Genomic DNA, 5,398 nt, shown 5'->3' on the forward strand with positions numbered 1-5,398 from the left:
TATTTGAAATTTGGTGGGGGGAGAAGTGATGTTTTTGGAAGGTTTTCATTCTGAGTTCTGTGTGTGTTTCTTTTTACATACAGTTGTAGATTAATAAAGTTGTTTTTTTCTTTATTCCTAAGATGGAACCTGCTTTGCTCTATTCCTGGTCACATCTCACAGCAGACACTAGGGAAAATATATTTTCATGGGGGCACTGGCATTGTGCCAGCGTCAAACCATAACATTGTTGGTTCCCTGACCGGGAATTGAACCCGGGCCGCGGCGGTGAGAGCGCCGAATCCTAACCACTAGACCACCAGGGAGAACAATCTCCTGTTTTTCCAAAACAAAAGCATAATTCAAAATTATTGCATTATCACCAAGAACAAGTAGGACAAACATGACACCTTTTAAAAATTACCATTCAAGTATAGTTTAAATCCAGACTCGTCTATTAGCTTATAGATTATTTCCATTTATGAATAAAAACAATATTCTTGCCTTCCTTCCCTAACACCAGTAACTCACACGTTGGGGGTTTTTTCTATAAACCAATAGCACATATCACAAAATAAGGTAAATTTTTGTATTGTGAGGCTATGCAGTTCATGTACAAATTATACTTTTGCCATTTTTCTTTTAAAAATGACATTTTCGCTCCTGGTTTCTTTCTCTTCTCAGATTTTTCATGGCAATTGATTTTTTTTCAGTTGGAAACAAATTGAAATACAAAGCAGACCTTTTTCTTTCTAAATTGCACAGCCAGTTTGGATCAGAAAGAATAAAGGACTCCTCACAACATTACTTTAGTAGGTCTTGCTGGTGAGGAGAAAATGTGCCTAACGATGAATACTTGATGAGATTTTATTAAAGCTTGCCATCAATTCCTTGCCTTAAATGTTACAGGTTGTGAAAGCACATTAACACCAGAGGATACAGCTTCTAAGGCTCACCCTGCACAATAAACACTATGGCTGGATCCCAGATACTGGCAGCACTCCAAGATGAGTTTGTGCTGATGACAGTCAGTGCTGGGAAGGGCTGGACCCAGACACGGACCTGGACCCAGAGCCAGACCCAGACCCATCAGAGTGCCGTGGGTGGCCAGTGCTCATGGGGTGAGCAGTGGACAAACACCCTGTTCCTTGCCCCACAGCCCCACCTGGGGTTATGGCTCCAAACAAGTCACTAAATATTTCTGCTGCGGCTTCCCCAGCTCCTGCCTTTTCACCAAATGCTTTCAGCAATATGTGAAGAGGTACAGATGGGCCCAACCCTGCAGAACTGCTGAGACCACTCACAACCAGAGACCTTGCAGCCTCTGAGTATTGGGCTGGTATGGCAGGACAGCAAAAGCCATCCAAAACAGCCCTGGGCCACACAGCCAGCACAATTTCCCTATTTGCTGACCGGCATCAGGGACATACAATCCTTTTTCTCGGTGTGAACTCTTAATATTTTCTGTGGAAACCCCATCTGCTAAGGTTCAGGCAAACCCAGAGAAACCTCCTCCCCACAGATCCCCAGGGCTTTAACATGCACTGGTGGCCAGAAGCCAAGTACATTTTGGGGAGTAGCAGCAAACAGCTGCTTTTCAGACTCTTCACAACAGTTTTAAGACTTGTTTCATACAGTTATTACTAGCATGATCCAAGCTCAGCTTCCAACGTTGGCATGAGCAGGACCTATTAGCCTGTTTGCCTAAGGAAACATTATGCAGAGTGATCATTAATATTTTTTAACCCACTGGCCAGCTTCAATCAAACTTGGCAGCCATGCAGCAGTCTTGGAGACCTCAAGTTCCTACAAGGTTCATGAACCATATGTGTGGCTGGGACAGTGGAAATGGAAGGAAAAGCAGGCCAACCTGTATGAGACCTCAGAGAGCCCAGTGAGACTGAGATGCTGTGGATGACTCGCTCCAAGAAAGCTTCTCAATGTTTTTCCATCTGCATGGACACAGGAGTGTCCAGAGGAAAAGCAGATTTCAGTATTTCCAGCACCATTTTTTTACAGCAGTATCATGAACTTACACTGTGTCCAATGTCCCTCTGTTGGAATCAGCCCTTGCTGCGAGATGAAAACAGAATTAATTTTGTGAATGTCAGAAGCCTCTCAGAGGGTTTTTCTGGTGCCAGCTGCAGTTGCTTCCCCTTGTTTGGAGGGACAGCCACATCCAGCCAGGCAGTGAGGAAAATGAGGAAGCTATTGCTCTCTGCTTGCAAACGTGCCTTTGTTCAAAGCAGTGTTTTTGCCATGAGCACACGTGCCTGCAGAGAGCTTCCTTCAGGGACTCGGCTGTAAAATGAGGCCACAAGGGCAGGCACAGACGGCCTGCAAAGTCCCCCGGCTGTTTCTCTGAATGGCTGCCTTAACAAGGAGGTACAACGACAGCCTGTGCTCATAGAGACTTCAAAACCCAGCCAGCAGCAGCTTCCTCACTAAGTTGTTTTTTTGTTTTTTTTTTTTGTTTTGTTTTTTTTTTTAAATTCTAAACTGCACATTTTAAAACAGAAGATTAGCATGTCTCCTGTAATAGCAGCAGTTTTGCTTCAGTGCCTCAGCAGAAGGCAGCTAAAGAGGACAAGCTGAATCTGGACACAAGGAATTTGCAATGAGCAGTCCTTCCTCAGGACTGGCCTCAGCACAGATCACAGAAAGCTGTGCTTCTTCACTGATCCAGGCTAAAGCAACCTAATTAAAGATGCCAGAAGTTATTTCTAGTAACAAGGCAAACAAACACTCTTCTGAGTGATTAGAATTTTTCAGACTCATTAAGAAATAAAAATAAAAAATCTTTATCCCATTCTTTTGGTTCAGTGCTGCAATGTTTCCCTAAGGCACAGGCCAGCTAAAAAGAGAGGCTCTGAGAGATGTGCAAAGATAGCACCATTGTCAACCAAAGAAACCTCCTTCAATTATTCAGAGCATCTGCTGTTCTCGAATTTCTCATTCTTAGAGCTCCAGATAAGTGGTGCATTTGGCAGTTGTTCTTATTAAGTCACAGGACAGCACAACTAAGGAACATATGTATTCACAAGATAATTGATGCTCAGAGTGAATATTGTGGTAAGAAGTTTCCACACACATTTGCAAACTATCTGCCAAATACATATTTTTGAAGAGTAGGGAACTTCATATGGAAAAGGTGAATGCAATCCTAAGTAGACAGGAAACAAAACTGTCTATTTTTATACTTCATTAACAGCCAGAAAGTTGACCAAAATACTCACAAAGGTGCAAGCATTGAAAACCAGTGAACACAGCCTACAGACAACTGACAACTAGCAAAATCAGTCTTACTGACATCTACTGGTAATATTTTGCATCTGAAAGGCACACTGGAGTTGATTTCATGGCAAAACAATATTTAAGAAGGTAGCTGTGAGAGCTTCGTGTCTCTACTGCCATGCTATGAGTTAGAAAAATTCAAACAGACCTTGTTATCTCCATGGTTAAACTAAGATACTGAAATGACACGAACTTCACACGCAGTTGACAGACAGCATGCTCATTTTATCATATTAATTCTTCTGGAGTGTATTCCTAATGGCATTCTAATTCCAAGATCCCTTTCACAAAATATCACCTTGGTGGGAAGAGAGGATGCTTCATTTGGCTGGCCATCCCAGCCCATCCTCCCAAGCCATTGCATTTCATCTCCTCAGGAGTGGTTAGACACTACAGTTGACTGAACCAAAGAAATCCCCTCTGTTTCCTCAGTTGTCACAGATACACTGCCCTTTCTGTGTCTCTGCTGGCACTATTTCTTTCCAAGTTGCCAGCTGAAAGGGAGCCTGAATAAATCAGCTAGAAGTACCTGAATCTCTATGTATATGGTCTGTCATGGAAGGCAAGCAAACTACCTCCAGTAAAACCGTGGTGAGATGGTGAATAATATACCCCAGCAACCTGCAGTAAGGCTATATGTACATTTATATACATGTATGTGTATGTATATACACACACACACATATATACATCAGTCATGTGCATGGTTTCTAACCAGACAAAGGAGTGGGCAGGTTCAGAGTGTTGTCTGCATTGTGACTTCACAAATCTGGTTATGTTCCTTTCAATCAGAAATTTTTTTGATTCCTTCAGCTAGTAAAAAAAAAAAAAGGACCGGGTATTATAGTGCATTTTTTCTTATTCCCCTTTCACCGCACAAACCGTCCCGTCTTCAAACTCTCTTAGAAAAGTGGAAAAGTGTTAGGCAGGGGCCCTTTCAAAGCATCCCGTCCCGGCGACGATCCCGCAGCCGCAGGAAGGTGCCACAGAGCCACGGCCGTGCCCTCAGCAGCCAGGCCCCGAGCCCCGGCCCTGGGCAGGGCAGGTGGGCTCAGCTGGCTCAGGGTCTCTCCACGGCCGTGGGATGGGCGCAGGCTCTGAGGGCAAAGGCAAAGGGAAGGGAAGGGGTGCCCGGGGAGCTGGGACGCGACACTTACTGCAGAACTGCCTCCGCCTGACCCCGCAGCGCCAGAGCCGCGTCCGCACCCAGTGCAGGCACGGGGACAGGTCCATGGCTCCGCGGGCCGCCCGTCCGCGGGGCCACCGGGCACGGCCCGCTCCCCGCCGGGCAAACCTGCGGCAACCCCCGGCCAGCCTCCGGGCCGCCGGCAGGATGCGGCGGGCGGCCGCCGAGGCCCTGCCGTCCCTTTGTCGCCATGCCATGTTTTATGCATGAAGGTAATTTCATCCCGATTCTCCGCGCCCGGTGTCTACGTGAGCTACTGCGACGTGGAGGAGGCACGGCACCAGTCCCTGGGGAGAGCGAGCGTCCCCCCTGGGCCGGGGAAGGCGCCCTGGCAGGAACGGGGCCTTGCCCAGAAGTTTACACGTGTATGTCTGCAGGTGCTGCAGGTGCTGCGGGCACCCTGGAACAGGAGAGATCCGAAAGTATTAGGGAGCCCAGCAGAAACCCGTGAGCACTCTGGTCACAACATCATGGTCTGCGTCTGAAACATCATCCCTGTTGCTGCCTTCTGAGGAATCAGGATCGTGTGGGCAGTACAGCTTTAGCATGTCCGTTTCAGTGCTGCACTGCTAGGGGTGGTCAGCATTTTTCACATTCTAATTTCACTTTTGCTATATACAAAATATAATTCCCAAAGTAATTCCCACAGTGACTCTTGCAACACACTCACTGCTGCCTGAGGCACTTGTTTTATAACATAGCTAAAAGGCTCCTTCTCTGTTGAGTTCACACCACCACAGAATTTCACAGAATAATCTGAGTTGGGAGGGATTCACAAAGACCATCAAGTCCAACTCCTGGCCTTGCACAGGACCATCCCCAAGTCACACAAGGTGCCTGAGAGTATTGCCTGAGCACTTCTTGAACTCTGTCAGGCTTTGTGCTGTGACTACTTCCCTGGGGAGTCTGTTCTAGTGCCCAGCCACCATCTGGGGGAAA

At 46.5% G+C, this 5,398-nt stretch overlaps 1 non-coding gene across 1 annotated transcript; it reads right to left on the reverse strand.

Annotated features, from left to right (window-relative positions):
- Nucleotides 1-233: 233 nt before the first annotated feature.
- On the reverse strand, nucleotides 234-305 carry TRNAE-CUC (transfer RNA glutamic acid (anticodon CUC)). Its single transcript has one exon. It is a non-coding gene; the product is annotated as a tRNA-Glu (tRNA).
- Between the last annotated feature and the right edge of the window lie 5,093 nt (nucleotides 306-5,398).

This window comes from Melozone crissalis, unplaced genomic scaffold (genome assembly GCF_028551555.1).
Source record: "Melozone crissalis strain CALT ecotype California unplaced genomic scaffold, PUWL_Pcris_2 ptg000042l_1, whole genome shotgun sequence".
Taxonomy (NCBI): Eukaryota; Metazoa; Chordata; class Aves; order Passeriformes; family Passerellidae; genus Melozone; species Melozone crissalis.